Genomic DNA, 11,860 nt, shown 5'->3' with positions numbered 1-11,860 from the left:
GAGGAAAAGATGCTCTGTGGGATAGCTGCCCAGAGTGCACCACTCCGAATACCGCTGCAAGTGGCGCAAGTGTGAACACACTGTTGCGCAGGCAGATGACAGTGTAAACACACAACAGCGGTTTCCCTTCAATGCTCTCTGAGCGGTGCTGTAACTGCCGGTACTGTAACTATGCCAGTGTAGACATACCCTAACTAAAGTGTAAACCACCAGTTTTGGGAGAATCTGCTCTCTTTTCGCAGCCTGCCCTTTGACATTTTCAGTGTGGGCTACCCTAGGCACCTTGGGTCACATAATAGTGCATTGTATGTTATATCTAATATATTTCACTTCTGAAATTATCACTACAGCAGTGGACATTAGATCTTAACATTTCTTCTCATATTTCAACTTATTTCTGTTGTTTTCTTTTTCTTGAGTTTATCAACTTCACATTATAGCTCTATCTTCTCCACATCCTGAAATTTATTCAGGTCTATGTCTAATGCCAATTTTTATATTATTACTTTTTGGCTTCTGTTTTCTATCTTCATGAGCAACCCTAATGTAAGACAAGAGTCACAGTTTATCCCTGGAGAGTTAAAAATATTGAGAAATGAAAGATGTTGAAAGTCTATTATGTCAACAGGTGTATAATCACACCCTAGCATTTCATTGTGTCCATACCATGTCATTTTCTTTTGTCTTCTATTACTGTATTTCAAAAGTTCCATACGGTAGATTTGTTTAATTTGCTTCCACTGTTTGAAAATGTGCTCCTTGTGGCAAATTTGCTCTCATTTTACAGAAGCAGAACCAAGTGCAAAACAGAAAGTTAGGAGGGAACTTCATTCAAATCTATATAGGAATTTGCATGCTTTGCTAGCTCTGCCATGTGACAGTTCAACAGCACTTCTGTTGTGCAGAACTGTTTATACACTGTTTTTTTTCTGAGTTGGTGTTCTTCCATTGTTGCTAAAAAGACAGTCCATCTGAAAGTAAATAATAAGCGGGAGAAATAGTAACTGCTCTAACTTTCATCATTCACTTGGCTATCCTTGTAACTTATGGTAATTATTCAATACATGCTAAAATGTATACCTCTTGCCACAAGAATATGGTTCATTTTTTTTGAAAACCTGCCTTATTAGAGGAGACTCAAAGAGCTTGGCTTGTTTAGAAGGATCAGGGGAGATATGCTTGATTTCTATAAATACATCAGAGGGATAAATACCAGGGAGGAATGGGGTTATTTAAGTAAAGCACCAATGTTGACACAAGAACAAATGGGTATAAACTGGCTATCAGCAAGTTTGGGCTTGAAATTAATCAAAGGTTTCTAACCATGGGTGCCAGGTTTGTATAATTTTTGGTGGTGCCCAGAATGGGTCCAAGCAGAGCCATCCCCTCCATAGGCTGGACCGGGCAACCGTCCTGGGCCCCACGCATCAGGGGAAAGCGGGGTCTAGGCAGAGCCGTCTTGTCTATAGGACGGACCGGGGCAACTGCCCCAGGCCCCGCGCTTTGGGGGGCCCCGTGCTTCAGGGGGATTCGGGGTCCAGGGCAGTCTGGCGGTTTAGCGGGGGGCCTGGCGCAGGCAGCAGCAAGTGACCTGGCCCCAGCCTGCCCCTGCTCCACCTGCTCCACCTCCCTACCCCCATTCCACCCGTTCCCCCAAGCCCCCACCCCACCTCTTTCCAGCTTCCGCCCCCTCCCCCGAGCGACACCAGGAGCCAGTGGGGTGGGGCGGGCTGGGTCTGGGTCGCTCATTGCTGCAGGTGCCAGGCCCCCTGCTAATCCCCCAGGTCTGAAGCGTGGGCCCCCCCAAAGCGTGATAAGCCCAAACATTGGTGGAGCCGGGCCCATGTTCCTAAATATTGGTGGAGCATGGGCACCACAGGCCCATATAACTCGCCGTCTATGTTTCTAACCATCAGAGGAAAGAAGTTCTGGAACAGCCTGCTAAGGGGAGCAGTGGGGGAAAAAACCTAACTGGCTTGAAGACTGAGGTTGATATGTTAATAGAGTCGATGGTATGATGAGACTGCCTATAATGACATGTAGTCCATCTGCGACAGCTAGTAGCAAATATCTCCAACAGCTGGTGATGGGACACTAGATGGGGAGGGTTCTGGCTTACTACGGAGAACTCTTTCCCAGGTGTCTGCCTGGTGGGTCTTGCTGAAATGCTCAGAGTCCAACTGAATGCCAAATCTGGGGTCAGGAAGGAATTTTCCCTGGGTAAGATTGGCAAAGACCCTGGGAGTTTTCTGCCTTTCTCTGCAGCATGGGGTACTGGTCACTTGTTAGTTTAGACTAGAGCAAATGGTGGATTCTCTGTTTTAAATCAGGATTGAGGACTTCAGTAACTGAGCCAGAGGTTATCGGTCTTTTACAGGAATAGGTGGGTGACGTTCTTTGGTCTGCGATGTGCAAAAGGTAAGAATAGTGATCATGATGGTCCCTTCTGGCCTTAAAGTCTATGAGTCTATTGTCTCTGGATGTATTGTTTTCATTAGATAGAGGTACACATAGTGCTGCAGTGCTGCAGTTCATGGCCGTTTGAAAGAGAACTGAGGAAAATGCATCCCTTTGTGACATCTGGTGAGCCATAAGCTTTTTGCTGTTATTTCACAGTTGGTCCACAGTGCGACTCATCGCTTAGCCTCTTTAGTAATAGCTGGTTCAGAGGTGCGTCATCTCTCAGCTGCGAGGCTGCTCTAAATCATTCTAAGGGTCAGACCTGCCCCTGGCTGACCATAGATTTGGAGTGAGAGCAGAAAGGTGACATGCAAGAGCCACCTTTGCTTCCCAGGTGTGTCCAGGGCTGCTCCAGTGCATTTAGGGTTGCCAATCATCCAGGATTATCCTGGAGTCTCCAGGAATTAAAGATTAATCTTTAATTAAAGATTATTTCGTGTGATGAAACTTCCAGGAATACATCCAACCAAAATTGGCAACCTTAAGTGCGCTTGAGGATTGCATTCCAAATATTTAGTTGGTAGCAGGGTTGCTGTAGTGCTACCTAATTAATGTGAACAAGGATTTCTCCCCGGCCACTGAGGAGATCCTGTGACTTGTAGATCATCTGCTACTGCAAGCTTCACGGATGCTTGGAGCCAGCTGTGGGATGGAAAGTTTCATGAAGAAGAAATGAATTGGCTGTTTGAATGTTAGAAAATCACCAGAGCAAGGTGACATAAGCCAGTATGTGTGCAGTTTACATAGCTGCGGTGCCATTTTAGCTGCTTGAATAAAATTAACATGTTTACAATAAAATATAACTGATGTTTCAGAATAAATATTGATTAAATTACTTGTTTCTATTAAAAGTATGGCTATACTATGGCGACACAGTGGCAGCACAGCAGCTATGTCACTGTAGTGACATAGAGTAGGAAGGGATTTTTCCATTGCTGTCAATCAGGGCTGTGAACTTTTTTACATGTAGCTATGTTGACCTAAATTTTAAAGTGTAGACCTGGCCTGATTCTCATGTTTCATATGTTTTTTCAAAATTCATATGCAATCTGTATTATATGCATATAATACATACATCTCAGTTGGTACACTGATCCCTCCCGTTCCTTCCTCTGTCATTCTCTGTTATTGTCATTTTCACTGTTAAATAACCTCATCTGGATTGCAAAATCTTTATGGCATGGACAGTTTTTATTTCTGTAAAGTGCCTTGCAAAATTATAGAATCGCATAAATAGTAAGTAAGATAAATAATAAAATAAATAGTGTCACTGAGTTGTTTTCCTGCGGGTGTAGCCCATGTGAAATTGGTTTCCATACTTTGATGCAGGTGAGTTTGATCTGTTTTGGTACAGGGTGCTGCTATGGTGGCTTAAATGAACTGCCTATTACACAGTGCGTGCAGGAAGAGCAATACAATTTATTGAAAGATTTTCATCGAATATCATGGCACTGAGACTCATTTAAACAACCATAATAACAACTAGCCTAATTTGGTGTGGGTCTGTCAGGCCTAGTAGACTGGTGAAGTGGACCTGGTGTGGCTGGCCAGGAGAAGAGATGCGTCCCTGCCTGAGAGCTCAGGGTCAAATGTTACATTTTGGCCTTGGGGGAGGGGGTTGGATGTGTTTGTGTGTGTCACCCTTCAGCCCATGGGGTATGTGTATGTTGTGTTTTGGCCTGGGGAGTGCACGTGTCATGCTTCAGCCTGCAGGGGATGTTTGTGTATTATTCTCAGGCTTCCGCAGTAGGAGGTGTGCATACATGTATGATCACACTTGGGGTTTGGTGGTGTTGGTGTCATTAGGCATAACCCTAGGTAACTCGGGAGGGTGGAAGACCACGAGTGTCGATGAAACCTTCCTGCACTAGGCCTAAATGAACCAAAGTCCTTCCATGTTTAAACTCTAATCGACCTCAAAAGCCAGATGCAAAAATTGAAATGTATAGCAGCCAGTTATCAGGTGCAGCACCGCTCATACCGGTGCCAAGCGGTAATAATGAGGCCTGCATACTCCTGGCTGAAAGGTAAAATAACAAATCAAAGAAAAGGGACAAGATAATAATTCAAAAAGAAGTTACTAACACGCTGGATTTATAGCCGCCAAGATGATTTAACTGCTTAAATGTAATTGCTTGCTACTTGCTTAATGTAAACTATTATTGGGAGGGGGGGGGAGAAGGGGGGAAGAAGAAAAAAGCTTAGCTGCAAAATGTATAAAAAGAGAAAAGCTGCTTATGATGGTGTGCTTGATCTAAGATGTGCCAGTCTCCTTGCACCGCTTTGAGATCTCAAATAAACTTTGATTGCTTCTCCACCCTGGTGTGTTCATTGGCGCGAAGCACAGCGGGCAATGAACCCCGCTGTTGCTTTCCTCGGGCACTCTGTGCTGGCAACAGTGGGGTGCTGTATGTGTTCATGGTAGGTGTGTGAGATCATACGTGGGGGCTGATGGCTGTGAGTGTTCACGGTATGTGTGAGAGAGATCACACGTGGGGCTTGGGACTGTATTCACAGTGTGTGTGTGTGTGTGTGTTTGTTTTCTCAGATGGGGCCTGGGGCTGGCTGCGTGTATTCACGTTCTGTGCGTGGGATCACAGGTGGGGCCTGGGGCGGTGTGTGTGAAATCTCAGGTGGGGCTGGCTGAAGGCTGTGTGTTCATGCTGTATGTCATGATCACACGTGGGGCCGTGTGTATCACGCTCCGGCCCGGGGCGAGCTGTTTATCATGTTTCGGCCTGGCGGCCCCTGGGTCTACCCTGCCCGCAAGCCAGACCACCCCGCGCGCCCTGTTGTCCGACCCATCAGGGGCCGGGCTGATGCCGGACAGCTCCCGCCCAGGCGCTCACCCCGGCGCGCGCGCGTTGCCTGGGGACAGGGGCGCGCGGGGAGGAGGGGGTTACGTGGTGACGTTATTTCTATATGAGCGCGAGCGGCGGGAGCTTGGGTCTTTTTACCGCCAGTCGCGCGGCACCTCCTCCTCGCTCCTGAGTCACTGCGAGCCCCGGTTCGGCGCAGGTACTGAGGAAGGGGGAGCGGCTGGGGGGGCCGTTGCGGAATGAGGGGGCCCGGCTCTGGGCGGGTAGGGGTCCGCTCAACTCTCGGGGGAGGCGCCCCTCGGCCAAGCCGGGCTGGGCCCCTGTTCCGGGGTCGGCAGGCAGGGGTGGGCCGGGACCGGATGCGGCTGGGACTGGGCCTGGCCGGACGGAGTCGGTTGTCCCGGTGTCTGCGCGGCGCGGGGCCCTTCCCCTCCTGCGGGGCCTTTCTGCTCCTCCCAGGGGAGCAGCGCCGGTCAGTTCCTTCCCCCGGGGCCGCCATGGCCGCTGGGGTCGCACTAGGCCGCGCTGCCCTGGGCCTGGCGGCGAGGCAGGGAGAGGTCGGTCTGCCTGGTAATAGCACGTGGGGACGGGGCTGCCCCTGACCTTCCCCGGGGCGCTGCCCCGCCCGATGCTGGTGTGTGTGTGGGGCGGGGGGGAGTCGGGGTGCGTGTTGGGGGGTGAATAGGGGAGACTGTGCTGAGGCGGATTGGGCGAGAGGGGGGCTGTGTGTGGGGTATGTGGCTGGGGCGGGGAGGGGAGGGGGGAGGTTGTTGGCGTGGGTAGGGCGTGGGGCAGGAGATGCGCCTGGGGAGGGTAGAGAAGGGTGCCTTGTACTAGCTCTGGCTCTTTGCTGTCTCCCCGGAGAGCGTGGAAGCTAATGTGCTGCGCAACTTGTTACTGACAGGGGGCCCAGAGATTCAGAGCCTGGCGATGGATCGCTTGTGCTCCCCGCCTTGTCGAAGAGCGGTCTCCGCTCAGTTCCTAGCTTCCCCCTATGCATGGTATCTAGTGAGTTGAGCGCAGCATGCTAGTCCCTTCTGGGCTTCGTTCTTGGCGCTTACTCACAATTCTATGTAAAGGTCGCGTTTAAAGTACCATTAGTGACTATAAGTGATGATGAGTGGTAGCTTCGCTTGTCAAAAAGAAAACTTGACGTATTAGTAACCATCTCCACCACCTGGAGCAAATTTCAAGCAGTGCTGAGGGGTTGTTTTTATACTGTTATCAGTTGCATCATAATACTAGTAATATCAGAATTTAGACTTCAAAAAATCCACTAACCCCAAGAAGCCAGGGAAGACACTTACAACACGAATTTCTATATAAATTCAGCTTAATAAAAAAAATCTGTCTCTATTTGGTTGGTAAAATAACTCTCCAAAAGTGAACAAAGGGTAATCAATATGTTGATGTTTTCCTTAGTCCGTAGCCAGACATTCAGTGCCTCTGCAGCAGTAGCAGAGTGCAGTTCATAAGATTTGTTAGATTCCTTGCTGCTGTTTGGAACTTGGTGGAAGACTCGTGTACAGCATGGTGTAGTTCCTTGGGAAAAGTTAAGACCAGCAACAGCAGAGGTAGACGCTGAGATACTCACAGGGGAAGAGGAATCAAAAGACCAGGAGACTGGAGTAGTGGCAGAAGGGTACCAGCGAATTCTGCTTCTCCTCACATCAGGCATAAGGCTCTGGAGGGAGAGAGAAGTGAAGACTCTTCCCTTGAGAGCAGTTTAGAGGCTCTGGAAAGTGTATGGGAGCACTCTTAGCAGGTTGGGATGGTAAACTTTTCAAGCTCTTATCAGAATTCTGCTGAACTTAAATTGAAATAACAGACTTATTTGTTTTCAGTCTCTTAGATTAAAACAATAATTTTTCAAATTTATGTCTTTTACACAAACTTGTAAAGATGTTCACTTATGTGAACTGATGACTTTGAGCAGAATTAGGCATTGTACAGGTATGTTGCAAAGCTTCCCCGCAGCACTTCTTTCTTGATATGAGACTTGGTTATTCTAGGCAGAGACCGCATTCCTGAGAATGTCACCATATTATACTAAATTGAATTTCTGCAAGTCAATGACATTGGTAGAAGGTTGTCCATTATCTGAACTTCCAAAATACAAAGTAACCACATGAAATAAACTTATTCATTATCCGAGAAATGTCAGAAACTAAGTAGCTGTCAAAGCAATAAAAACAATTTTTGGAACGGTTGAGTGTCTGATTAGTTTGCATTGTCCTAAGGGATGCAAGACACAGCTTCCATCCATGGTTCATCATTCGGGGAATGTCAATTACAGTCCAGCAGCTGTTGTTTTAGAAACCTTAAGCTATTTGTCTATGCTGGTACCATGTTTGAGCACCAACTGATTTTGTGGTCTGTGGTCATATGACTTTGGGCTGTGCACATGTTCTATCTCAAATTAAACTGATATAAGCCTGGTCATTACTTATATGGGGAACTTAAGGAACAGCTGGATGCTGCAGAAAGTGGTGACATTTGTTGTTTTAACTATGTTCATCTATTATTCTGTGGGCAAGTACAAAATCTGTTTAATCCACAAAATGGGTGGCATACTCACCTCTAAATTAATACTGAACCAGAACTTCAGCCTGTCACCAGATGAAATGTGAAAGCTGGTTCCTAATTGCTTGTGGTTAGAGCCCTGGGCTTTCAAGAGTAGGCTATTGAACTTGTTGTCTGGTCACTTTCTAGTTTGGGTAACTGCGTTCTAACTACTTTCCATCTGTCCTAAACTGTAGATTTGTTCTGCAGTATCTTACAACAGCTGTTTCACTCCAGAAGTGGTAATTGATAGTACATTTTGTAGATGAGTTTGTTTGTAACTTGCTTTGGGATTCTTTGCTTTCAAAAATGGTGTATAATTAAAGTTAGTTAAAAATAAATTGTTAATGCCACTAACTGACCTTGGCCTGCAGAAGCATAAAGTTAATGAACGAACACTCATTTCCACCTAAACCACATCTAGGTTTTAGCTTTTATATACAAATGTTATTTACATTTAGTCCAATCAACACATGTATGGAAGATTTTACAAAAGGTGCTTGTAGACTTCTACATTTTAGCTCCTGACTGACTTAATTGGATTTAAAAACACAATGTGGGCAGCCTGTTGAAGATTTCTTGTATGCATTTAACAGATTTTGTAGATGCAATAAAATTAAGTGCAAAGGGGGCATGTAATTATAAAGCTCAGGCCTCATGTACTCTGTAGCAGGCTGGACCTTAAATTTGCAGGAATATTCCTGAATTTTATGATAGACTAGAAACTTCCCAGCAGCATCATTTATTAGAATTGACCCAAGCCTTCTTGTGGGGCACCAGGAAGCCAAAAAATTCTGTTTTTGGTTCTCTCAAACCATTCTTCCCCCCCCCCCCCCCTTAAATCCTTCCTGTGAACTTTTTCATGTTTTTGGTGGTTTGTCCCAGTTCAGGACACACCTTCCCCTTCTCTTTCCCGCCCCCGCCCCCCCCCCCCAAATCTTTCAGATGTGAATTTTTCTTTGAAGATTTTTTTTTTTCCTGGTCAGCACTATTTGGAGCTTGTTCAAGTGTGTGAATAGTTCAAAGCATTGAATTTCACCTGCCATTGTGTTGCCCGTTCACCTAGCAGGTATCACATTAAAAGTGGGAACTTGGGAGCTCTCTCCCATTGCTGGTGCTGTGACTACACAGCGTGGCAGCACTTTAACGTTGCTAGTGAAGACATACCCTAAGACAGCAGTAACTTTCCTTAGACTTCAGCTCTCAAATCCTCTACAAGCAAACTACCATTTAAGAACTCATGGAGCCTCAATTTCAGCTCCTACTATCAAGGATAAACAAGAACTGCTCAGATTAATAAAGGACAAATATCTACATGGGCTCGTACAAAAGTCTTCTGAGCAACTCCTGGGCTGGTTCTAACAAAAGGGTTGATTCCCCCCTCCCCCCCCCCATCACACATTTGAAAAAAAAGCTGCTCTTGCATGTTTCCATCAGATAGTAAACAATTAATTCAACAAGCACTCAGCAACCCCTCTGCTAGTTAGTAGCACTGTGAGGCCAGGTCTACCTGACAGACTTACATCAGTGTAACTACATCACTCATGGGTGTGAGAAATCCACACCGCTGAGCGATGTAGTTATACCAACCTAGTGTTGTCTACACGGGCAATGTTGGCAGGTGACCTTCTCCCACAGACATAGCTACCACTTACTGCAGAGGTGGATTAACTACGCTGATGGTAGAAGCTCTCCCGTCAGCACAGGAACGTCTTCACTTACACGCTGCAGCTGTGCTGATGCAGCATTTTAAGTGTAGACCTTCCCTGAGTGCTTGTAATTCACTCTTGCTGGGAAGATAGAATAGGATCCCAGACTCTGGTCAAGTGAGTAAGGAAACATACTTCAGAATTAGTTTAAAACCATGACCGACAATTAATTCTACCCCTTTATTCTATTATTCAGACTCTGAACTGGTTCTAAAAGTGGGGTGATTAGAATGTAGGGGCCTAGAATACAGGCCACACACTACCAATACTTGCTATACTGAACAAGCTTTCATTCTGTGTTGATAGAGAAGTATAATCTAATGGTCTAAAACTAGAACTGAGAATCAGGGACTTAAACACTAATTCCAGTTTTAACAGACTGCCTCAGTTTCTCCATTTCACCATCAGTAAAAAGGCAATAATGCCTATCATGAAGGGATGTTGAGGGCTAGTTACATCATGTATGAAAAAAAACTATGACGTATTCATCCAAAGACTTCAATGTATTATTCTCCATGCCCAACTCTGCAGAGGAGTTATCTGGGAGTTGGCAGAGATGTCAGAAAGGGATACATGCAGTGGAGCAATTTGGCAAAACAATTTAGGGCAGCAAGCATCAGTTTAATAGTTTATCTGACAAGATCAACTCGTACACATTGCAAAATCACCTGAAGGAAAGGATAATGTCAGCTGGCTATTGAGATCACTTGCACTCAAACGCGACAAGGTTGACAATTACACCGATATCTCCTATCTGCAAGCATTTGGAGCAGTGGTGGGCAACCTGTGGCCCACGGGCCTGCATGTGGCCCGTCAGGGTAATCTGCTGGCGGGTCACAAGACTGTTTATGTTGACTGTATGCAGGCATGGCAGCAGTTCACTGTTCCTGGCCAATGGGAGCTGCGGGAAGCAGCGCGGGCTGGCCGCCGTTTCCCGCAGCTCCCATTGGCTGGGAATGGCAAACCACGACCACTGGGAGCGGCAGGGGGCCGTGCCATGGACGGTCGATGTGAACAACCTGTCTCGCGGCCTGCCAATGGATTACTGTAATGGGCCGCAGGTTGCCCACCACAGCTTTGGAGCATTGTGCAACATGAAGGTGGCTTTTCTTCTACTATCTTATATTAAGCATATTTTTAACAGCTGTACCTGAATAAAGCTTTTTAAAAGTCTCTTAAAATGTTGAAAAGTGCTTCAAAATTAAGTACTTTGAAGAAGTCTTTTGAAACCTAATGTCTGACAAGGCAGAAAACTCAGCAGCTCCAAGCCTGAAGCCTAGTAGCTAACTCCTCTACTGCTGGCTGCAGTTCATTCCTGTTCCCAGGGAAACCAGTCTTTCAACAATAAACTGTAAACCTGATTTTAAAAAGAAACCTCTCCTGTTTTCAGCCACCAATTCACTGTTTATAGAATCAGAGAGGGCAGCCAACAGCAGTCTTGAACTTTTGTAAGTTTCAGTTACTGTGGCCTGGAAAAGCCACTATAGCAATAAGCCACAACAAAAGCATGCACATATTAATTGTAAATGTCAAGTGAGGAGGCCTATGGCATAGTAAAAAGCACACCACTAATCTACTAATGATGGCCACATTCCAGCTTTATTACAGAGTATGGCTCATTTGCTTAAAGTTTTAAGAGATTCTAAGGTGATTATGGCACATATCCTTCCACTATGAAAAACAGTTCTAGTATAACAACAAACTAAGTGTGGAATATAATTGAAGACTTGGGAAAGATTCCAACATTTTTCCTCTCCCACCTTATGTTGCCTCTGTCAGTTTCAGTTTTTATGCCCCAAATAAAACTTCCCGCTCACTGATTTAACAAATGGCAATAAAGAGCCCTAATTCACAAACTAAATCCTTAAGCACTGGTGCTTGGGGATGTGAGCAAAAATATCTGAGGAGTCAGCTATAATGGGATTTTTTGAATCATCTGTAGCCTCATTCATAATCATAGTTGCTAAAACCCATTAGCTACCTAGTGTTTTGAGGTTTTATATTTTAAAGCTTATTACTTTTTCTTCCTTTTCCATAAATATCCTGATTTGAGAATGCTAGTTAGATCATATTACATCCAAAAAAGCACATTGAGAGTATTAAGGTTGCAAAGTCAAACACTCAAAAGTAAGGGAAATGCCAGAGTTAGGGGTGCCCATGTAGTTCCCTTGGGCATGTTTATTTGATAGTCTTTAACTACACAATCCCGTATTGCTTTTCCATAGAACTTTTAAACCTCATTCAGTGCACATGCTGAACAGTGCTCAATGAATGGGTAGCTACCCATTAATATTTCTTTTTACCCTCATC

The 11,860-nt window shown here is 45.5% G+C and overlaps 1 protein-coding gene across 3 annotated transcripts in view; it reads left to right on the top strand.

Annotated features, from left to right (window-relative positions):
• Positions 1 to 5,374: 5,374 nt before the first annotated feature.
• The window catches only part of NAP1L1 (nucleosome assembly protein 1 like 1), a 53,676-nt gene continuing 47,190 nt past the window's right edge, over positions 5,375 to 11,860 (top strand). For all 3 annotated transcript variants that reach the window (XM_065423396.1, XM_065423395.1, XM_065423397.1), the window contains exon 1: positions 5,375 to 5,478. The gene's annotated coding sequence lies outside the window, so the exon portion shown is untranslated. The remainder of the gene's footprint in view (positions 5,479 to 11,860) is intronic.

Source organism: Emys orbicularis, chromosome 1 (assembly GCF_028017835.1).
Source record: "Emys orbicularis isolate rEmyOrb1 chromosome 1, rEmyOrb1.hap1, whole genome shotgun sequence".
Classification (NCBI taxonomy): Eukaryota; Metazoa; Chordata; order Testudines; family Emydidae; genus Emys; species Emys orbicularis.
This window is presented reverse-complemented; position numbering and strand designations above follow the sequence as displayed.